This window comes from Lepisosteus platostomus, chromosome 19 (genome assembly GCF_059453375.1).
Source record: "Lepisosteus platostomus isolate fLepPlt1 chromosome 19, fLepPlt1.hap1, whole genome shotgun sequence".
NCBI lineage: Eukaryota > Metazoa > Chordata > Actinopteri > Semionotiformes > Lepisosteidae > Lepisosteus > Lepisosteus platostomus.
The window spans coordinates 8,693,078-8,718,191 of NC_142629.1; the positions used below are offsets into that span (position 1 = coordinate 8,693,078).

General features: G+C 35.1%; 1 protein-coding gene across 1 annotated transcript in view; it reads left to right on the plus strand.

Annotated features, from left to right (window-relative positions):
- The window catches only part of gna12a (guanine nucleotide binding protein (G protein) alpha 12a), a 59,095-nt gene that overhangs the window by 26,768 nt on the left and 7,213 nt on the right, over nt 1-25,114 (plus strand). The gene's annotated exons all lie outside the window — the stretch shown is intronic.

Below are 25,114 nucleotides of genomic sequence, written 5' to 3' on the forward strand. Positions count from 1 at the left end.
TTTTTTGGTGTTTGCCAACCATTATATCTCAGTGTCTGGTTAGCGCCTCCCACATTAGTTAAGTAGACAGTGTAAGCAGAGGCATGTAAATTAAACTTCTTACATTGTGATTAGGCAAAACGAAAAATGTTTTTGGCATTACTTATTATTATTAGTCTTTGCGAGCTAATGTATGAATTGTAGTTTGATGTGTCTCTTTGGGTCAGTGCGATCACTCTACCAAGGTTGATCTTTCTTCTGCAAGGACATGATTACTTGGTCTTATCTGGCATGCTGTTATGCCTTATTTTAAGCCCAGATTTGCCAAAAACACCCTTCCTATCATCCTGTTGGGATGAAGCTCTTCGTGTAGCTTTACTTTCTGAGGTACAATTATCAGTAACTGAATGTTAAATCTTCAGATTGAAACAATTTATCTCTTTCTGTTTATGTTAAACCTATTTTGAAAGGTTCTTTGAATTTTGTAAAAAAAAAATCAGTTATGACAGAACCTAAAAGGATCACGAGTATTTGTAGACAAGTTTGCGGACGTTGTATTTACATAAACTTTTTTTCCCTGAGAAATTTGCAGGAAAGCTAATGTGTATCCTGTTTTAACAAGTGTACAAGACTCTGGCAGAAGCTAGTCATGGGATATTGTCCTTGTAATTCAGGTGAAATGGGACATTAGGAAAAGAAACTACCACCCAAAAAACAGCATAAATTTCAATGGGTTATAATTCAGTTTCTCCCTCTCATTTGACTCATTAAATTAAATACATTTATTAACTTAGACTTATTCATTTTAAGAAGTATTATATTTGGTTAATTTGTAGGTATTCTCAAAGTTATAAAGTTCATAGACTATTTCATAGTGCTAGACTCTTATTGCCTTAGTGAAAGGCATTTTCAAAACAGTCCAGATACACTGACAAAATAAAACTTGCATCAGTACCCTGGGCTGAGAGCCCTGACTGACTAATTTTGCCCCCTCACCCACCACACACAGTGTGCACTGCTGACTTGGGGAGTCATGAGCACAGTTGGTCACAGGCATGACCCAGACTGTAATCTTGTAATTATAGAGCTCAATCTGCAGTCAGGCAAGCACATTTACCTGTTGGGAAGTTGGGAAGCCCCAGGAGTACCTTTGATATACAAAAAAGCAATACCTTTGTACTACAGTTTATTACTGTTCCAGTGTTTACCCAAGAAACAGAAACTCCTAATTTTTATTCTGATTTCAATAAGAACTTTTTTCCTTCAACACAGGCAAGTATTGTAGTTTTTGTTTCTTTGCCTGAAATGCACTTTTCATTTAAAAAAAGCTGTTATGTAATAAAAAAGCACACTGTGGGTATCATTCTCTGCATTTCTTACAAGTGGGTAATATCGCCTAAATGAGAGAAATATGATAAGGGTAGTGCTCAATGAAAGAATGTATTTGGAAATAAATTAAGATGGCTGTCCTAACAAAACACAATCTGTAATTATTTGTTCAACATTATTTATATACATGTTTCCCCTCAATAAAGCCTTTGTCATATCGAGTGAGCTTCTCACAATTGAGCTTCTGTCTCTTCTCCAGATGTTCAGTTTCTTTGGCTGGCACCAGTACTTCCTGTTGTTCACTTAGGTACTCAGTCTGGTGATGCAGATCACAGATGCATCGAAAGTCAAATGACCTTAATACAATACTTCTATTTGTAAATCTTATGAAAGTTATTTTTCTTTTTTAGTCAAAATCTAAAATTGTGTAAATGTTTTGTGTGATCTGGTCAAGGAATCCAGTTCATACAGTTTGTACATTGCCTTGCAGAAGTATTGAGATTCTTACACAGTTTTCACATGTTCTTGTTTTAATGCTGGTAGGTTACATATGACCAAATCAACACATTGAAGGCAAAAAATAAAGAGGTAAAAACAGTAGATCATTAGCATGAAAGAAAAAATTAAAATAAATACTTGTTGCATACTGTACATATTCAAACTCTTTGATGCCTAAAACCTGAAAATTAATTAGGTATGCAAACTAACAAGCCACTCAATTTGTTGAGTGGTCTCTGTGTTATAATAATGGTTCGCCTGATTTCACAATAAATACACATCTCTGTAAGATAGTAATAGTCAGGTAGTGAATTTCAAACAAAGATTTAGTTTTGAAGACCAAGGAGTCTTCTCAGGGATAAAGTTGTATAAAGACATATATATCAGAAGAAGCATATGAAAACATTTGAAGGGCCCTTAAAATTTCTTTGACTCAGTCGATTACTGAGAAGAAACTTAGCAGCTGAACAAGGAGGAAATGCCAATAGAAAGGGATGCCAGTAGTCAAAGAACACTTAAATGAGTTCAATGGCTGAAATGATAGAAAATGTCAATGCGTCAACTTTTTCAAATGCATTGGGAAAAATTGCACCACACAGATGTGAAAAGCTGTCAGAGACTTGTGCTTTCAACAAATATTGAGCTCTTGGATGAGAAAACTTATGCAGGATTTTCACATTGTTTCCTCTTCAGTTTTTGCTGACATTTATGATCGTGTACCTTAGAAGTCGAGATTTTGAATGTTCAGGTTTTGCATATGAAATTAAATTTTAAAAAAAGCATTTGTAATTTCACAAATGGGACACCATGGAAAGGGTCTGAATACTTGTGCAAGGCACTACATGTAAGACATGCTGCTTGAAAGCACTGTTTCCAGAAATTATTTTTTGTGTCAGATCGCTTACACTGGCTTTCAACTAGGCTGGCATTTTGCAAAAATATGTGATTTTTCACATTAAAAATGGGTCACCTGGTTATGTCGTGATGAATGGTGCAGCTGTGGTTGTCTTACAGATTTATGTTAAAATATCCAGTCAAAGCCAAGTTGTGATGAGGACTTTCTTTTTAAGGTTTGCCACTAGTGGTATACTTTTGATATTGTAACATTTACTACTCTTAAATGATTAATATATCCAGTTTGAATCTTATTATTTGCATCCCGCTGATCATTTAGTTATCTTTTTTATGTACCTGTAAATTAAATGGCAGCAAAAAACAGATTTTTGCATAAATTGTGTTCATAGGAGAGCAGTGTCCACCTGCCATTATATCTGTGCAAATAAATATTTACCTTTGATGTTTTTTTTCAGTTTGTGTTTCAGTTTTCATGCCAAGAATGGTAACTTAAATAGTATTTGGTGTACTGTGACATAAAGAGAATATGACGGAGGTTTGTAGTATCTGTTATGCTCTTTTCATTGGAATTAAGGTCTGCCACTGTCCAAGTTCATTCAGTGCCTTTTAGTGGGAGGAATCCACAACAGCTATATTATCTGTCTTGTTCTGTCTGTATCCACAGTACAAATCACTTTAACTGCAGTAAACAGAGTGCCAAGGCTGAGTGCCTGTCAGATGCCTCTCAGAGACAGTCCTGTCTGAACAAGGACTCCATTGTGTGGGCGTTTTCCATTGTTGGGTCATTGGCCTTGATGAAGTCATTGTTATTATTAAAATGTTATCAGCAATTATTGAGAGCGCAAGGAGTGCTACCAGTGTAGAGTCATTTTGTAAAGAAAAAAACATGAAAATGCTTTATGGCTCATAATTCAGTACAATATCATCTTTGTCTAAGCCCTCATTATGTCGACCACACCTGACTCACTCTTTGCACATTTAAGCATAAATACATTTCTCTCTTTACCACATGCCTATCGTTGGTTAACTGATTTTATAAGTGGCATTGAACTTTCAGAAATTGGGCTATGCAGTGTCACTGAATTAGTTTGAAAATTCCATGTCTGCAAAAGTCTTGTGTTCTAGATGAGCATTTTCCTGTCTCTCTCCCTTGATGTTGAAGAGTGAGAAATGCACGACTTGCCTGCTGAACTGTGTTTGATATATAGTACCACACATCGATTGCATCAGGACCTTTACAGGGATTTTCCACAAAGAGAAACTTATTCTTTCTACAGCTCACAATGTCATGGTGTGAGATGCTTACAGGTGAAGCTCTCATCAATTTGTTTGCACTTTTAAGTAATGTTGCAGTTAAAAGGGAACTGCAACGCTATTTTTTATACTTCAGGGTTAGAAAGAATTGGCATTGATGAGTGCCTTTCAAACCAGTTTGAAAGTAATATGTACACAGTAACATGTAAAACATCCAATTTACATCAAAATATACTGTAGATGAAATTTCTGGTAACACCTGTTACATTTGAATGTAAAAGGTTGCAGAAAAGCATTTATTTGAGCTGAAAATGACGTTTTGTCACCTTCTGAACATTGTTGCTAACATCTGACTCAGTATGTAGTTCTGGCCACAGTTGTTACAGTTGGATGGTAAAGGTTGCACAAACGCATTTATTTGAGCTGAAAATGACATTTTGTCACCTTCTGAACATTGTTGATAATAGCTGAGTACAGTGCAATGTTCTGTAATTCAGAACAAGGCAACAACACTGCCGGTGACGTGAACAGGCCCTGTGACTTTGTAAACAAGAAGGCTTGTGAAGACATCTCTTTTAAAACAATAGAAATATAGCTCTTGATTTTAAGACAGTTTGGCTGACAAATACAACTTACTTGTGAACTTGGCATGCAGATCACATTGGATAATTTCTGCAGTGAAATGTCTGCTTCACAACCTGTACATATTCTGTCTTCTGTCGCATTACATTACTCATTACAGTGACTAGTGAGCAGGAAGTGCCGCTTCACGTCGCAATTTTCTCAAACTCTTACTCTGGCTGTGGTGAGGCCAGGGTTTTTTGACAACATGACGACTATCCAATACTTTCACAAAGTTTGCGATATTGTGCTTAATTAGGGATTAGTCCAATTTTGTGAGAACATCAATTAATTTATTTTGTTACCAAGACTTAACAACCAGTCTGAGAAATTGGGTCTGTAGTTCCCCTTTAAAGTGAGGTCCTGACGCTGTTGTAATGCATCTTGAGTGAAGTTTTATTGTGGTTATACAAGGCTTACATGGTGATTTTTAACCTGGATTAGTCAGAATTGATTTCTGTTATAGAGTTGCCTGATGTACTATAATATGTATTCTGTTAGTCTAATATGGAGACCATTGTTACCTTGAACAGGTAATTTGAGTGCTTTTCTTTTTGGTTTTGTTAAATATACATAACTTCCCATAATACCGGGTTTGCATTATGAAAGTGGTGACCCTGCTGCTTTCCTATCAAATGTTTCCCATGAATCTCAGATAAAGCTCTCCAGAGAAGCCCTGTCTGAAACCACTGTTTAATTATGTACTATGATGCAAAGATCAGGTTCTGTGGAGAAAAATGAGTGAACTTATTTACTGGTTGTATCTAAATAAATATTTTAAATAAGCTATCTGTGGCTTATCTGGTTGAAGGAAAGTCGTGATTTAAAAAATGATTTGTAGAAGATTTTTTATGAGACATTGGGGTGCCATTGATACTTTTATTGTGTGGCATCTTTAATAAAGTTATCAGTTCTTTTAATAACAGTTAAGTGTATGAGCTTTTTTAATATCTAATTTTTAATATCTCAATTAAATCAATTTGGAAATTATTAAACATGCGTAACTGTTCTTTACTGGTCCATCACTGAAAGATAGGAGAGGGTCATTTGTGCTTTGCTAAGATCTAGGTTGTGCATTTAGCATTTTGGATTTGTTTGTTTTTAATTGTTAAACAATTGTAACTATAACAATTTTACACTATTTTAGTTTTCATCAAAATAAAGATTAGTGTGGAAGCTTATTAGCACCACAAGAAAAATAAACTTGTTTATACAAGAAGAGTATCTTGTTCATAAGATAAAACTAGTCTGTTTAAACCCAATAATTAATTTGTGAATAATGTTGCATGCTATATTGTAATGGATTCGGGTTCTCTGGGCATGTGCCCTCACTTCTCCTACCTCAGGTTGGCCCTCCACCGCTTGGACTCGAACCCGGGTCTCCGGCGTCATGCAACAGGGAACTTGCCGGCTGAGCTAAAGGAGAACTACCACGGCCCGGGCAGCCAAGCTCCCTGTTATGTGCAGGGGCGTGTTCGTTACAATATTAATACAGTAAATTGCATTGTACTATATATGCAATAATATTGTCCCATGCAAAGTAGCATTGACTTTTACAACAGCAGAATATCATGACACTCCTCTTTTGTGGGGAAAAAAATCTAATCTAAAGGGGCACATGTTCTGTATTTTGTAAACATGAAGTACAGCACCATGTCAGTAAGCATTCCCAGGTTAAACGCATATTGTTTTCGCCATTTCTCTAACAAGTACAAATTATCTTGCTTTCCAAACGTATGCTATGTTGTGAAACTGCAGCAACATCTACTGTACATGGGTTTTTGCCAACTCTTTAAACATTGAATGGAATACATTTACAATGACTTGACACTCAGACATAATACCTACTGTTGGCTTAATTTTACTGTTATTGTTGGTCAGTCTTTAAATCCTCAAAAGCTTTTAGACTACAGTATGCTGACATCAAATGAATTTTAATTTGGAATTACACTGCAAAAAGCAGGAAAAGTGTATTTCAAAGGGAGAAGAAACAGTATTTGTGTGTCCAGTTGCATAGACGTGAATATAAAGAGATGGGGGTAATTCCAAACAAAAAGAAGAATTACAGGACGACACACAACCTGTTATACAGTCTGTATGTCGTTTGCTTCCCGTTTACTGTTACAAACAATAACAATTGGTACAGTATTAGTGTTGCAATCAAGTCATCGAGAATGCATTCCGTTCAATTTTTCAAAGAGTTCAAAGAGTAGGCAAAAACCTATGTACATGTACATGTTTCTGCAGCTTTACATCAAGAAGAACATACGTTTGGAAAGCTGTCATTTCTACTTGTCACAGAAATGGCGAAAACAATGTTTAACCTGGGAATGCTTACTGACACGGTGTTGTACTTAATTTATGCAAAAGACAGAACATATGCTCCTTTAGATTTTCTTTTTCCAAAAACGAGGAGTGTGATGTTATTCTGCTGTTGTTAAAGTCAATGCTACTCTGCATGAGACAATATTATTGCATATACAGTTGAATGTAATTTACAGTATTAATATAGTAGTGTTTAATAGTATCTCGTTTATACAAGAAAATTATCTCAAAATTTTTTTTGCTAATAAGCTTCTGTAGATTTGCCCAAATTGGTCACATAGATTTATTTCATTTGCATTTGCCTTAGAATTACATTAAACTACTCTGTCCTGATGACAGTGTTATAAATATACTGTTATTGTGATTGTATCAGGTGTAGGAGGTGTGTGAAATTCATCTTCATTTTCTCTGGATCTTTTCTGATTAATAACCAGGATAAGGATTCATATATTTCAGTGATGAATTAATCACATCTTTAGAACAGGAGTCCTGGGTAAGTGAAACCCCATTAATGTTGTGCATATAAGGGATATAAGAGTAAGAGCTTTTTGATGCTCATAAAATTGAGTGTTTTTGTTTTTTTACTGTATGTCAGTGTTGTGTGATGGGCACAGTTGTGAAAATCCTTTATGAGAAAAAAACAGCCTTGGGCTTGAAACAAAACAAAAAACATCCAATAGCTGTTCTCCTACTACTATAACCCTCAGAGGATTCACTTGAATGTACAAGTTCTTTGGCGGAGGCTGAGCACAGCTGTTATTAATCTGTATATTCCCATCAGGAAACACTGGCACAGACCATGAGAAAGAGAGGAAAACACTCGACCGGAGACAGCCATCTTCTGCTCATTTTTATATAGTCACAACCAAGCCTTTACAAAGAGAAAATAAGGCAATTTCTGATCTTATGACCTTTTTCTTGTAAGGGGTATACAATGCTTTTCTTAGACCATCATGTGCTGCATCCTGGCCAACAGAAAAGTTCATATGGAAAAAAAACCCTCTCTGATTTTCTCAGGGCAAGTTATGGGATCCAGATTTGTTTGCAATCTGCCACAGAGAAAGGAACAAATATCTGAGTAATCATTAAGAGTAAAAATTATAAATAAACTTATCAAAAGGACACATTTAAAGAGTATTTTAAAAGATGTGGACATACAGTATTTTGGATCATTTATAGTTATCATTATCATTTCTAATTTTTCAGGCTCCAAATACTTGATTAATAATCATTACATTTATTTTACTTTTCATGACACTGCACTCAAAGCACTTTACAGGTAATGGGTACTCCCCTCCACCACCACCAATGTGTAGCCCCCACCTGGATGATGTAATGGCAGCCAAAGTGCGCCAGTACGCTTAGCACACACCAGCTATCAGTGGGGAGGAGTGATGAAGCCAGTTGATATACAGGTAGGGGGATTTTTCGGAGACCATGATTGGTAAAGGCCAGGGTGAAATTAGGCCAGGACACTTGGGTAACATCCCTACTCTTTTTGAGAAATGCTTTTTTACAGTAGTGTCCACATCACTATACTGGTGTATTATGATCCAAACAAACCACATGGGGACTGCTCCCTGCTGGACCCCCTAAACCTCTTCCAAAAGCAGCCTTTGTTTTCCCAGGAGGTCTCCTATCCAGGTAAAGGCAAGACTCGCACCTTCTTAGCTTCAGTGGGTTGCCAGTTGTGAGCTGCAAGGTGATGTAAAGTAGCTGCTGGCTGATTATATTCTCAAATAAGTCCTCTCAGAAAGAAGATCTAATTTAATTGTCTCCTGAATCCACATTTTTCAGGAATTTAAGTTTTTTTTGTGATATTAGCAAAAATTTGCTTTTAATTATGTTGAACCTTGTGCAAGGCAAAGGTACAGACACCGATTATCACCTTTCTTGCTGTTAAGGAACTTACTATTAAAGGGAGACAAAATAGACTGACATGGAAGTACATGGAAGTCTGTCTGCATCCGTTTACTGTGGCTTTTGATTTTTTAAGGCCAGAAAGTGTCATGCAGCAGTACAATATGACTGATATTTATTTATTTGTTGCTTTGATGCTTTTATCTTAAGTAATGTAGATTGTTAACCATTTATACAAATGTGCATTTTACTGGATCAATGTGGGTTATGTTTCTTGTTCAGGGGTACGATAGCTATGAGTTGAACCCAGAACCTTCCAGTTATGTTGAATATATAGGGTGTTAAGATGACAAGTGGCATTTCCTTCTAGTAATCAATATCCATCCAGTATTCCTGAAAAGTTATTTTGTATGCCACAAATTTAGCAGGTTTAGTAGTACAACAGTTATATTCAGCTAGGTAAACAATTATTACTTTTTCCATAGCTTTTGTATGGTTCTTGATAACAGTTTACTTCAGTTTTTATCAGTTTTGGTATATTGTCTCCTGTCTGAACTTGCTCTTTTTAAACCATACACATGGTTTTAACAGTTTAATGTTAGTCACAGTTTTAACCCATAGATGACAACTACTGCCTACCATGTAGAATTATAAGAAAATTAAAACTCTTCTAATTCATTATTCATTTTAAATGTAATTTTACCAAGTAAACACTGATCAACAGATTTAACAGCATTTGGTTTTTATTAACCAGCTTTGATCAGGTTATTGACAGAAACAAATTTAAAAAGGTTTAAGTAGTGCGAGCAATATTAAATGTCAAAAGTAAGACTTAAAGGTTTGTATTAAACTTACTCACACTAGTTTAATTAATTTTCCTAGTTAAACTCAAAGCAGCTGTGACAAATTCACCACAAAATGTAAAGCTAAAACAAATTGCAGGCGTAAACTCTTTATGTTCTGAAAGAGCACTTAACTTACATGAGCTTCCTTCTTATTATAAACTTATTTTGCCATAAAGACTACAGAGTAATTGAGTGTGACATTATTGTACTTCTTTTCTGGTTTTCTTTAAATAACATTTTTAAGCTTCGCCAAGTTCCTGAATAATATTGCAATTAATTAAGATACAGAGCTGCAAGCATGTGAAATTAAGAAATTCAGATCTGCTTCATTTAGTTTTAGAGGGGAAGTACTGTTTCAGAAATCTTATAGTTGTGTGTCTTTGACCAGTTACCACCACACACACCAAAAGTAAGTGCTGGTTGTTGTTTGCTCAGACTCATAAATTGCAATGAGAAATGTACTGGTGTGTCAATCACATTGGCAGCACACCAGCCTCGATAAATTGAGAAATTTTAAATACAGGATAATTCCAGACCCCTAGATTTAGGACTGGACAGGACTGTGTTTCTTTTACATGTCTTGACCCATTTGAACTTTCACCTTGGGATGAATCTGTACAGAGGTCACAGAGTTCTCACTTTTGTCTCTGGTGCAAAAACCCACATAAAAAAATGCCATTAGTCTTTTTAAAGTAATTCTGCTTTAGGAATTACAGTATGTAATGTAATTGTTATAAAAAGATATTAGAAAGCATAACCTTAAGATGTCCAGCTGTTTAAAACTTTACATTCAGACGTTTACAAAATGTTACATGGGGTTTGGTCTTGAAGTAAAAAAAATAATTCAGATTTAAAAGAATCCTGTGTGTTTTTGTCCATTACTGTGTTTTGTTTGACTAGGCTGCAGTTTGTGACTATGCATAGTATAAAAATGTTCTATATTTACAGTAAATATGTTTATATTTGCTAGACAAAAATATTGGATAGAAAGTAGTTGTTTTGTTTTTAGCTCTTATATCGGTTATATAAGAGTTTCTGGCACAGTATAGATCTGTGTACCACTGAGCTGCTCTCAAGATGGGTACTGCATGAAAAAAACAATGCATAACTGTAGTTTGCTTGTATATTCCACTGGCTTTCCTCCTGCAAAAACGGAATCCAGACCTCCCTAACAAACACCCCTGAAGGCTTCTTTTCATACACTGTAGCAGGTTAATTTCATGGTGACTTGGCTGCATAGTTGGGTTTCCAGCTGTGTCACTGTATTCAAAGCGGGTGAAAGACTTTTCAGTGACAAGTTTGAAGAAAGGCTGCAGTAGAAATAAGCTTGCAGTTATAGACTTGCCATAATTTGTGTGAAAACAAAAAAGTTGAAAAGGTGAGTGTTGGTCCCCCCGCCCCATACCTTACAGTCCTCCTTAGAGAATCTGGAGAAATGGGAGGCATTCATAGAATGAGTCAGAAAACAGAAACTTGCCAAACCTAAGTCCTTTTAAAATGAGTTTGTCCATTAAAGTACTTAAGACTGTCCTCCATATGATGTTTTATTTCTGTAGCCCACTTGCCCATAAAGTTTAACTACAAGAACACAAATATTTTAAGTATTTACTATTGATATTGTAAAAAGGTAATTTAGCTATTTTAGTTTAGTTATTTTAACCTCCTGTTTAGTATCCTTTACTGGAAATTGTCTAGCTCAGAAACACTGGTCTAGTTTTGAAGACTTTTCCTTAGTTTTAAGTAATTTCAGTATTCAATTCAATTTATTTTAATATAGCACCTTTCACAACAATGTTGCCCCAAGGCGCTTAACAATACAATTGATGATACATTTTGTCAATACACAACAGAAGACCAGAAGACAGTGGAGGAGAGAAACCAAAAAGCATCCCAAATATGGGGTGGGAGACTGTTCCATAAGCTAGGGGCCCTGTAACTAAAGGCTTTACCACCAACTGTTATTTTATTAATTCGTGGAATATGAAGAAGACCTGCATTCTGTGATCTTGGATGGTAAACATTAATAAGTTCCATTAGATAGACAGGTGCCTGACCTCTGAGAGCCTTGTAAGTAGAAGGATTTTGAAGTCCGCCCTGTACCTGACAGGAAGTCAATGAAGAGAGCTAAGTATGGGATTTAGATGGTCGTACTTTTTGCTCCTAGTAACAATTCTAGATGCTGTATTCTAAATTCGCTGTAAGGTGTTGAAAGAGTGGTTGGTGCTTATTGATAATAGGGCATTGCAGTAGTCTAACCTGCTGTATACAAGAGCATGTATTAATTTCTCTGTGTCTTGAGTGGAGTGAAAGTACCATAGTTTTCCAATATTTCTTAACTGTAGGAAGCATGTTTTAGATACTGTTTTAACATGAGAGTTAAATGAGAGCCTTGTCACTAATATGACGCCTAGGTTACGTGCTAAGTCTTTGAGGCAAATTTTTAAATCCTCTGAGTTAAGTGCTAAAGTTATAGTAGTCCTATCAGTATTGTTTCCTCCAAACAACAGAACCTCAGTTTTATCAGAGTTAAGTAACAAAACATTTTCACACATCCAAGTCTTTACTTCATTAATGCAATTAACTAAAGTGATAATAGAAGAGTTGTCGTTTGGTGTAAATGAAATGTATATTTGCGTGTCATCAGCATATGAATGAAAGTTAATATTATGTTTTTGTATTATCCTACCTAGCGGCAGCATGTAGAGAGAGAACAATATTGGTCCCAGCACTGATCCCTGTGGTACCCCAAATTGAACTGGTGACATTGATGAAGCAGAAGAAATATTAGATATCTGAACATAATGAAAATATGAAGTAAACCACATAAGGATGGTTCCAGATAAGCCAACCTCAAACTCAAGCCTGTGTAACAAAACAGAGTGGTCAACCATGTCAAAGGCAGCACTAAGATCTAGAAGCACAAGCACTGTTGCATTATTCCTTCCTATGAATAAAGAAGTTTGAGATAGATTATTTTTTTATCTGTGTGAGATATAGACTGCAATGCCAGTTAGGAGGTGGACATGCATAGGTGCCTTAGATTTGCTGTGTGTTGAAATACATGTAATCTTAATTTTCCCATTGTGTTATTGTTATTATTTCTGTTACTAAAGTTGATTATTTTTTTCATGGCTTGTTATCTTGAAAATGAAAGATACTGAAATTTGAAGATTTGTCTCCTGAAGCAAAAAAATGGAGTCTTGTGGACAAAGTTTTTTCATAGATGCAAATGACAGAGCAATCCTTGTTGACTGTCCCTTCTTCATTCTGTGGAAACCTGTTAGTTGAGCACTGGCCAAGCAGGGAGCAGTCTTTCTGTCTGTCTTATGCTCCACAAGTGCACCTCAGTCCAAACCTTATTATTTCCTGCCGTTAAACCTTGGGCTTCTGACAAGAAAACATCCAAACAGGGCTGTGCTGAGTTGTGTGGGTGGTTAGGGTTGCAGCCTGATGGTCTACAGATCCAGAGTTGAGAATGGTAAACATGTTTGAGATTACATTTCAGGGGTGATGGAGCAGGAGAGGTGGATTTCTTGGTGGTGTTAACTACTCCCCATTCCATGCCCCCCTCCCTCCAACATGCTTATTCATGCATTCTGGCCACTTGTTTAACCTTTTCAAACATTCCTTTTGTACAGCCTGTTAATCTGGGTACAGAGACTGTGAATTAGTGCCAAACTGGAGACATTGTTTCATCCTTATTCATCAGCCTCATACAAATGCAGTAAAAAGCGTGATGGCTCTCTCTTGTTTTAGTCAGTTCAGGCTGCTTGACATTTTTCACTTCTGACCTTACGTGACATGTCGCATTCCCCATTGTGACATCATAACCAATGTGGAAACGGCTCTCACAGGTGCCGTTTTCCAAAAAGGATGGAATAAACTTGTCACTCTTTGCAAGAAAAAAACAGGAGCTAAAAATAATATAATTTTTTTGTTGTCAGGATTTTATTCCTGGAAGAATTTTATTTTTAAAAAGGTTTCCAGCCAGGTGTTTGAGGCCCAAATTCTGTGTTTCTTTAAGAAATGATAGGACAAATTTAAGATTTACTTAGTGACTAAACTATAGAAATTAGTAAGATGGGCCAAATGCAGACCTTTAGTTTTTATTTAATTGAATAATTCTTATTTAATTACCTTGAATTGAGATTGTTTTTCTTTTCCAATGTGACAAGTCCACTAATTTGAAATTAATTTAAATTAAATTCGATCTGTGTTTGATCATTGTCTTGTTCAACCAAATATCCCTTGGTAATTAAATAATATGATGCCTCTGAATGTCTCATGTCCTCTTTCAATATTAAATATATCATTTAAGATATTTTCATTTAGGATATTTGATATTTCAATATAATTTAGGATATTTTTAGTGCAATAGTCATCTGGAAGTGCATTGTAAGGGCAGATGTGTTCCAGTGCCAGAAATTTGACATGAGATCACAGGGAGCTAACAATCCATATTGAAGTTAGGAATATACTTAGCAAATTATTATTTTTTCTGGGATCTATCATATCCAGCAGACCTCTAAATAATCTATGAGCTGAATTTGTTTGAAAGGGTACAGTTTGTACAAAAAAAAAAGAATTCTATAGGTGTAAGGTTTTTGAAATCATATAAGAATAAGCACCAGCCTGCTGTGGTCACTTCTTGCGTGTTGTGATGCACTTGTGAGATTAAGGTTAAAGTGCCTAAATGGTTGTGAAGCTCATATGTAAAAATGGAAGAGGAATAAAGTTCAAGACATTGGGAACTTTAAAAACCCCATAAAAAATTCCTTGTTGTATTTCTTCGAGGTAAAATAAATGTTCTTTTTGGATTGTTTAATCTCCAGATGGTCCAAGAGTAAAGACATTTCCAAAAGTACAGTATGTAAAGTAAAAAGGTTTACAAACTTGTTTTGGTTTCATTGGAATTTAGATTCATTAACAGGGGCTGAGTTTTTCTTGCATAAATCTGACATTTGATAAAGATGTCTTTAGATAAGCTATCCAATGGAGGAATCTTTATAGAGGAAGGGATTATTTATGTAGTTAGCTGGCTTAGTCCAGAGCAATGATTTGTCTTTGATTTCAGTAGTTCATGAGCAGTGCCTGAAGATCGATGGGCAAATAAAGTGAAGCACATTTCTCAAGGGTAAATTTTTCTTTAATGTATTAGTTTATAATAACCCTATAAATGATACATTTCAACCATATAAGGTATTGAAAAAATTAAAGGATAATGCCATGGATTTTCCCTCTCTGATAAGGTTTTCTGTCTCCTGCAGAGGTCCTTTAATATTTTAGCTGCTTGGGCAGGCAAGATGTAAAATTAGAATGGTTGAATTGATGTTTCTGTTTTATCTGAGCAAAGTGGCAAAATAATTCCATTGTTCAGCTTTTAGCATCTAAACTTTTGACCAGAGGCCCATTGACCTCTTGAAGAAATTGAACAGCCTTATCTTTTTAAACTGAGCTATGGCACTTTAGTTGAAATATTTCAGTATTGTGTTGAAATGCAGTTTATTCTTTGAGAGAGGAAGCGGAGCAGCATGACCAGTCCACATACTGTACTCGAAGCCTTATCTAAATTACTGCTCAGTTTGTAACTGAAAACAAAGACATGCTAGATATGCTGCGAGATCACAGTTTCTAATAATTTAATTTGGTGTAAGACATGGAGTCATACTTCTGTCAGGTTAATTCCTCTGATATTAACTTCACCTCCTATATTGTGTCCTGATGTTCACCAGTATGAGTGTTCACAGGTCAGTATCACAACTGCATGTAAAGTGTACAATTGCCCATTAAGTAATGGAAGGTTACGCTTTAATACAGAGCAGTCATTCTGTCATTATAATTATGACTGCAATTGTATTTTGGTCCAAAACATGGCCAGATGCATGGAGTGAACGGTGCTTACAAAGCATATTTGAATGGAAGCCAAAGTCCTTGTATAGACCTACAAGGAGCTTACATTAATGAATATGCAAATTGTTGCTAATAGAAGTGCATCTATGTGTTAGGTAGTTAAATGTGAAGTTAGACGTTTTTGCCATGTTTTAACATCCATGTATTTTTAAGATGCATGTGTGAATGAATGTTCAGGATTTTTAACTGCCATAGACTCAGCAGTACAATATTTTACCATCTGGTGAAAAGTCAACCAGAATGGATAGGTCAGGTCAGAGATTACTATGCAGTAAATGAAAGCTCTTGAAAGTTGATACCACTGGCACTGAGAATACTCTGCTGCTGTGGGGGACCCTGGAGAATTTCACCAATTTTGAGGTTGCAGGGCTGGCTGGTCAGATTCATGGATGTTTCTCTGTGGGTGTGGTTATTCCATTAGCTGCATAGTCTGGTGCTGATGCCATGAATTTTGGGAATTCAATTTTGTAAATGTTATTTTGGTATTTTCTAAATGAAAATTGGATTTTATAATTTAGAAATAATGCTTATTCCGCATTTTCCAAAGAGCAATGAAATATTATATATTTTAAAGTCTGTTGCCAGCTAAATTGTTTTTTTCTGGTAGCTGAGGGACATTGACCTAATTTGAATTAGATACAATGATTCAAAGTACCTTGTTGTGAATTTTATTTATAGTGTATAGTGTAAAGATTATTGATTTAATGTGATAATATCATTATCAAAGCTACTCTGCAGACAACACTCCTAATCTCTTTTATAACACTCAGAAAGTCTTTCAAACTAAAACCTTTAAACATTTTTATGTCTGTTTTGAAGAAGTTACTTAGACTTTTTTGTGATTTAATTATGATCATGTACAAATATCCATTTAGTTTTGTGCAGCATTGTGTGTAATGTAACCTACTTTATATAGGGGGTCACAAGAAATGGCAGATGTTGGTATTATGCTTTGGATGATTGTTATGTAATTTGTGATTATTTTTTTACCAAATACAATACAACTCTAAATAATAGATGAAAGCTTGATTGTAATCTGTCTGTAGTACATAACAGCATAACAGCTGCACTAGAGTTGAAGAAAGTTGATTCCCTGTGGAACATTTCCAGAAAAGTTTTCCCAGTTTCTTCTAGCTTTTTTTCTGACTCACCCTTTGTCAACCCAGCTGTGGTAAAGCTTAGCAGAGCTCATTATTTCCACTTGCAGTACTCTGTGATTAGTCCAGAATCAAACTGTACTTCCCTTTAACACCTCCCAACCTACTTATTGCCAAATGTTTGGAAAGTTTGTTCAGCTTAACTCCCCCAGTTCAACAAACTCCCAAGTCCTCTCAGTCCCATTGGACATGAGAGCATTAATATGAATGTTTGCCTTATCCATCTGAGTAATGCAGCATGCATTATCATTTCATTTAATTAAATGGTTTTCCACGCAGGCATACCTTATTCTTATGGGAGGCAAAGAATCAGAAGAGCAGCCATCACACAGCAGGAGGTTCATTGTGTCAGTGAAGGGCATTACAGAGGGAGTTTTAACTTTCTTTTCTCCTATCATTGTTTTACACCAACTAGTATAAAGCTGTTGCATTGTTAATTTAAGATCAAATCAAATGTCACCAACAGGTTATGCAGGTTCAGTGCAAGTGCAGGTTCAGTAAATAATTAAAAAACACAGCATGTCAACATTTTCATTCAGTTTGACCTATCACTGCTTAGAGCATCCTAGAGGTAACTTGTCTGTGCCTCTTCATAAGAACCTTTATTTACTATATTTTCTTTAGTGGTGATTACTTTGATATTCAAATTACTTTTTAAATAATTAATGTGTTCATCATGTTGAACTAATTATTTGGGGATGTTTCACTTTTCTATCCAATGTGCACTTGTATCCTGCCAGTAATTAAAAATAGTAGTGTTTCTTTTCATCTGCAAGGTTTATTTTTGTATAATGCACTATTGAAATGTAGACCATTTTTTTGCTAGACCATAATTTGGAATGCATACTATATCCTTGAGCTCTTTTTAAGTAGTTAACATAAAAACTATAAACTCATTTGATGCTTTTCACAAAGAGCAGTTATAATCCATAGGCTTCGGGACCCACGCACTGTTTTATAAACCAGGAATTCAACAACTGTGAGAAAAAGATTTGATTAACAAACTGTGCAGAAGACATTTTTAACATTGTTCTTTCTTTATAGATGCAAATTTTAATTCATTGTTGAAGCAGTGTACCGTGACTAGTTCTATATATAAGTTTACCAATTGAGATTACAGTAGAGTGAAAACGTGGTTTCTTTAATATGATGCATGTGTTTTCTGTAATTAATTGAAATGATGTGCCATATTAACAAAGAGGTTTACCTGCATTGCTGTTGTTTTTATTAAGATAGTAGATATTCTCTGCAGTCCATCCTAAGAGTGTTTCTCATTACACTGTGTTATCATGCATCACAAAAGAAATTCATCTTTAGTTATGAGATCTTTAGAAAAAAAAAACATCTGCTGTATAACTTATCTGATTGTAAATTTGCAAATGATGAAGCAAATTATTAATTTGACTTTCTCAGAGTTCTTTACATTATTCACGACTAATGTTTAGTGACTTTAAAAGCTTTTGTTTAACAAATAGGAAATATGTTTTTTTCTCTGCTAAATTCCAAAACCAAGGGAGCAAGCTATAAAAAACAATTCATGATCAGCCAAGTCTTTAAAAAGTTGTGCTGCAGGAATAGAATATTACAAACATTTTTTCCCCCACTGTTCCTGAATTAATTTGTTTACAGACCTTCCCATCTTACAGTTCTTCCTCTGTTGTTTCCATTACTTTTGGGAGGTGATAAGATAAAAGGAACATAGGAATGGCAGCTTTAATCACAACTTGTTGAAAGTGGAAGGACTTAGCCGGGTTTGATTCTAAACCAGCACAGTGAGAGGAATGAGTAAGGAAGTTTAGAGATTTGTTCGGTGTTCTTTGCTAACATCTGTGATCTAAACAGATGTGTCAGTTTTTTTTCTTTGGAGCTGGTTCTAGTGAGAGGCCATGGACCAGAGGGTAGGAACATCCTTGAGGTTTGTATGGAAAAATGCCAAAGAACAGATCTGTCTTTAACTGGAGCTGCAGTTCTCCCCCTCAACAACATGTAGATCCTTTGCTGCAATACTGTGGAATGTCAGCGTATCATAATACCTGAGGGGAAGCGAAATATTGTCTTGTTGGGCAAGCACATAAAGTATGTGTGAACGTCCAAGAGAAGAATATGTAAGACATGGCTCTGTAACTGATAACCAGAATGGATTCTAGTCTGAAGCAGTGTCTGCAGCAAACATTTGCAGTCTTCAGTCAGAAAATAGCATCAAACAAAAGTGAAACCCTTTCTGTGAGTTTGCTTTTAAAGAACATTTAAGAACTTTAACACTTAAGCGAAGCATTTTTCTGTCTATACAAAAATTGCTTGCTGTATGGTGCAATGACAATTTTTTATTAGCTTGTACACATATGTATTTGGCTCCTCCCAAAACTGATAAATTTAAGAAACAAATTTAAAAATAAGTTAACGTATGTATACAAGTTTACTGTGTTGAATGCAAAACCCTGTTGGTGATTCATTCAATGTTTAATGTTTAATGAACCAGAGGTGTCAGACCTCCACATATCTTAAGGACTGTAGGCTCTACTTGTTTTTTGGAGAGGAACTGGGACTGGAGAGGAAAATGTGTGTATGTATAGTATCTAGTAAACTTTATGGAATTAGACCATTCTTTTCTCTGGCTAGGTTGTAAAGGTTTGTTCAATGTTCACGCTTATCAGAACATTTTAAAACAGTAACGAGATTTAGATTCCTCTGTGCTTGCCTAAGATATCTTAACTCTTTGTTAGGCAGACTAAATTATGTGTTTAGGGACTGCTGGTTTGCATCCCAGTAGCTTGTGATTTTGATTTGGCAGGTACTCATGGGAAGTGGTGCACAGGAGTCAAATGGGCAGATCACCCTACAGTGTCGGGAGATAACCACTTTTAAACTTCGCCTGCACTGTCCTTAGATAGGAAGAGAGCAGTGAAAGCGATAGCTGTACAGACCAGCACAGACTCCATTAATGTGTTCAGATGAGACCTTTGTCAAAACGATGGAACTCTATTGTTCCTTTGTTTTTTACTTTCCTGTAAGTCCTTCTGAAAATTAGACATACCACTCTAGTTAGGAAAGCTGAGAGATCAGAGAGCGCTAAGAGATATCCACAAAGAAGCCAACAATTCTTGTCTTGTTTTCTGGCATAAATCACATATTCTGTTATTATATTTTAAGATTTTTCTAAATCTAGAAAACATTGTTTTGTTTGTGGCTAACCCTGGCAGGAACAGTTATATTTACAATGGAAATTATTTCAGATGTTCATTTTAACTACATTTAACAGATTCAAAACTAGATTAACTGAGATTCCCTGAGATTAGAATTTGGTTTTTAAATCAGTATTTATAAGGGTTGATCTCACTCATTCATATGATCACATTAATTGACTCTTGTAAGGACCCTAATAATTGATAACCAAGAAAATTTGAACCAGAGTTAGAATGGCAAAACTAAAATTTTGTTCAAACTAAAATATGTCTTCAAGTATTACATTTTCATACCTCATGTTTGATCTTCATCAAGGAGTCTATTTGAATTATCTTAAAAGATATAAGTGTGTATGGCGTTTTTCTTTCTAGACTTTTCTTTTTGGAGTCATTTTATTAGTCTAATACCATGAAAACAAATTAAAAGCCATACTTAATATACTATTTAAAGGTTTCCTTTCCATTTCTTAAATTTTAAAAGATCAAAACAAAATGTTGACCAATATAAAACTTTTTCATACCAAGGATATGAAGTTAGATTTAAATAATATTTTACTGGGTGTGTTAGATCGCATTGTAGGGGATAACGTTTGGATCTTTGCCTTTATCCAACTCAAACATTTAAGTCACCACAGGGGCCTTTTTATAAATGAAGCTTTTTGGTCTGAAGCCAAGGATATTAAGTATGTCAATGGAAAAAAAATCTTAGGTTAAAGAAGAAAAAATATCCCTCTCCAAGATATTTCATGGATATGCAGCCATGTTTCTAGATTTTGTTGGTCTTTTGTGGATTTTCTTTTGTAGAAACAAAGATAAAGATATAAATGTCTTAAGCCATCAGTTTACACTTCATTCAAATGTGCAGTTACCCAGCAGCACAGTGAGCACAGGAGGTGTTCAGGAGTTTGGATCAAAGCCAGCAAGAGATGCAGTTCTAAAAGGCATTTAAGTTTCTTTATAGTGTGAATGCCTCAATATATACAGCAATTTAGCAAGGGTAAACCCTCCCAATAAACTGAATGTACGTTAAACCAGATCATATCTTTTCTGACAAAAAAAGTTAGGTGTCTACTTTTTTTGCATTAGGATACACATAATCACATATGTTTATGGGAACCCTGCTGATAAACGCCTTATTTACCTATAAAAGGTAAAAATAATTATTCATTGAAATTGTTGCTGGGTAAAAGCATCCACTAATGAGGGAAATTATCTCGTCTCATTTTTGTAGTTTTTGGCATCAGTACAGCCATTTCTTGGAATGCAAGCTTGTGATTCTCACATGCAGTAGGATAACGTGCAAGTGTTCCCATAGGCTCAATGATCCTCTAATTTATTGGGCATTGTAACAGAATCACATTTACCCATTGCAAAATGGCAAAGTTTAGCATTCTAAAATTGTTTTATGTGTATTTTATATTACCAGCAATAAAAAAAACATAGTTGTTGGAAAAAACAGTATATTTTTTATGTTGCCAGACATAACCATCATATTAGTCTTTGTCTTTTCCTTATAGCATTTAAAAGGGTGTTTTCCTAAAAGTTGAGACGACTAGATTACACATGAGTTAAAGGGGGAGTTTAGGTATCTCTTGAATTATTTAAAAATATTTTGCATACATAAAACATCATATACAGAAACTATAATAAAATATTCTACTTACATGTATCCAGTCTTTCTGATGTAGAAAGGTACTACATTAGCAATGTGAAACTAATGATTTTTTTTTATTTTTGTCCTTTTTTAAATATGCTTATTTTATAAGCCTTGTTTTGTGGTTGTGGGCACAAGTTTAACAAAAATTCATGAGCTGGAAACTTCACACAGCACAGTATATGCATTCCCTATATAAATAGGAAATACAATAAAATAAAAGCAGAATTTTGTCTTTCATGCTCCTAGTTGCTTTTCGATTGTGTTTTTCTCAGCTCCATTGCCGGAAAACACTATGTGCGGAATGTGCGGAAACCTTAGGGAGGTGCATTACAGCACCAGGAAACCTTCTGGTCTCTTTTATGGATTTAGAAAATAGGCTCTTCCAGGAAGGAACTGCTGACCCTGCACTAAAATAGAATAATCTGAAATATCTCTAATACAACTCAAAGCAACAATGTTTCCAAACAAAACATTTGCTGGAAGCTGGAAGGTCCAGAGGTACCAGATGAACAAAATAAGATGATACTTATTTTTAAGTTGTAATGTCTCTTCTTCATAGAAATACCTCCAGATCACAAATGCTAAGGTGTTGACTTTGTTTTGTTTTAGAGATCCTGGAACGAATCTGCAATGTTTAGGCCATGTATACCCATGGGTACTTTGATATTATAATTATTTTTGTATTGTATCTGTGAACTACAAAGTTTATTTTTTTAATACATTTCAAATGTTTGGTTTAGTAAGAAACAACCCTGAGTGAAACTGATCATGATGGAGAATTCTCTCTTAAAACTTGCCTTGTTACTTTCAAGATAGTTCTGAAAGAGAATGATTGACTGTATTGTTATCTTTAGTTGCAGAATTGAAACATTTATATGTGTTTTCCCATCTGAGTAAAATTCAGCAACTACATACTTTGGTAGTTGTGAGACTTTAAACAAACCCTTGTGCAGTAAAGAGTTTTTTTACCCTTCTTTCCCACACTGTCAGATCACAGCTTAAATGACATACAGGAGAGAGGGGTCAAATGTTTCGAAGTCATTGAACTGCATAAAATCTTCATAAAAAGAAAATGAGATTTAAAAGCATTTACATCTGAAGAAAATGATTTTGTTTTTGCACAGTTTGACCTTTATTTGAAATGCAAAAATTTAAGCCTGGGAACAGTTATTTCAAAATGTCATTATCAGGGTTAAGCATTGTATTATTTTACTGTGACACTGTATACTAAATTCAACTAAAAGGACATCTATCCAAGAAGGTTGGGCATCTTAGTAATAGCTTTTAATAACAGTCCCTTTCTTTTTATGCTGAGTTTCTCAGTTAATGGCTTCATTGAACCTTCTCCCTTGGGCTTATGTACCTTGGCAACAGCTCCTGTTTTGGTTTCCTTGGTGACTATGTGTTTAATCTGGAGGTTAGAGGGCACCGATTCTCATTTTTCTGGGTTTGATTGTTTCCTTGCTATGAGTTGGTGGTAAAGTCAAGAGCTCTTAATTCAAAAAGAGATTAGAAATGAAAATTTTATTTGGGCACTGTAGCATTTATCCATATATTGCTATCTCATTTTTTTACAACTACTAATGCAAAACCCCACTACATAAACATTGTAAATACAGAATAAAATCATATTGTTCATATCTCCATTTCAAGATTCTCTTAGTTGGCTTCAATCTTTAAAGCTTTATTTCCCTTCATTCACCGGTATGGGGCTTGTAAATAAGCAGGGGCCAGGGTTAAAGCCCCGGGTGGCACTGTCTTGTAAATCCTCCTGTATCCACACACAGCTGTTTCCTGTTGGGAGCGTGGGCAGACGGGATGTGTAGACACCTCAGTGCAGACAGGAACTTGAGCAGAGAGCCATGGTCAAATAGGTTTTCAGAGACAAAGCTTCAAAGCAATTCAGCTGTTCACGGACACTTTTTAGTGGCACACTATTGAAAAACAAGGCTTGAGTTAAGGGGGGTCTCAGGGTAAGAAAGTGACAAAGAATAGAAAAAAATGTGAAAATATCTATTTCAGGAAGAAGGAATTTGTATGTAGTTCTTCACAATTTGTTTGATGTTGGCTTAGATATGCTGAATAAATACCAGTGTTACAGCTCTGTATGCGATTAAAGATAACCAATAATCAGTATTTTGCCACAAGCAGCAACAGCAAGCTTCTATTACTAACACTTAAGTACATTTTACTTACAGTATGTAAATAAGACTCAAATGTATCACAGTCTGACAAATAATTGAAGTGTTTGTCTGTTTCATGGGAAAGGTGTAGTACTTTATACAGAATATTAAACAGCATACAGTATGGAAGCTCAGCAGTTTTGTATTTCTTGGAATACAGAGATTTTTTAACTAAAAATATTCAGTATCCAGACTTGACAAATGCATCCACAAAAGACATTTTTTAGTGCTTCATTACACTTTTTTAAAATGTATAATTTCTTGGATAGATTTTTTCTAATTCTATGCCTACTCTGTTACCGTGGGTTTGCCAAGATGTCCCAAATAAGTGGATAGCTTTTTACGTTTTTGTGCCATTTTACAAATGTTCCACATTTAACCCTTAATATATTCAATACATATTCAGGAGAATACAAAATATGGCAGCATAACCGACTCTAAAATATGTTCAGGAATAAAGCAGTGCATCTTGAAAAGTAATCTGGAACATTTTGCTCCTACATATGAATAGATCTGCTGTTTTATACATTCTTAAATTGGAGGTTGTAAAAACAGTAACCTTACCCTTTAAAACTTTCATTTGTTTTGTTATGCTAAAGCTATTCCTTTCGTCTTTTCTATAGTTTACAATTGCATGTACAGAATGTGTGAGGTTGAGAACCATGCTACCTGTAGCAGGTATTCTGTCTGTAACGCACTCATATAAGTTTGTCACAATACATTTTCCCATCACTTTTTTACACTTTTTCTTTTTACTTTAGTGCACTTAAGCATTTTATACTTCTTAGTGGTTTTTAATATTAAAGAAGTCAGTCCAGTGGGCTTCAATGAGTAATAACCCTTAAAAAGGTTTAAAAGGAAAAAGCAGTGTTTACAAAAATATCTTCTCTTTAATGACTAGTAGGTTTGGGTAAGTTACAATGCAATTAGGAACCTAGAGTTAGGAAGTTCATGAAAGGATGTTAGAACAAAGTCTCCTCTAGAATCAAAATGTATTCACTGCAACAATATGAGAGACTTATTATTTTCTTAATCTTGTGGATAGAATTCAACAGTATTTTGCGCTGCAGTTATTTTCTACTTTGATTTATTATTATTACGACATTAATAGCTCATTTTGCTCTGTGTTTTTGTCTGTCTTCTTGCTTATGAGCAAATCCAGAACAGAAGGTCAGCAGGCTAGAACAGGCCAACTTTATCTATGGTTCTTAATTCTGCTGTATTTTGCTTGTAATTTGCTTTACACTGCTGATAGCTGTTCTTTTTCAGATCCTGTTTTGCATATCCCTCTTGGATACAGTGTGGTTTTGAGCATGGAGTAATTGGAAAAAGTAATCAGAATAGATTACACTAAAAGTGTATACATTGCAAATGTGCAGTAATCTGCACTAAGAACAGTATTTATAACAGAAGTACACCAATCAAGGAATTCTCCTACCCCACAAACAATATAAATCAT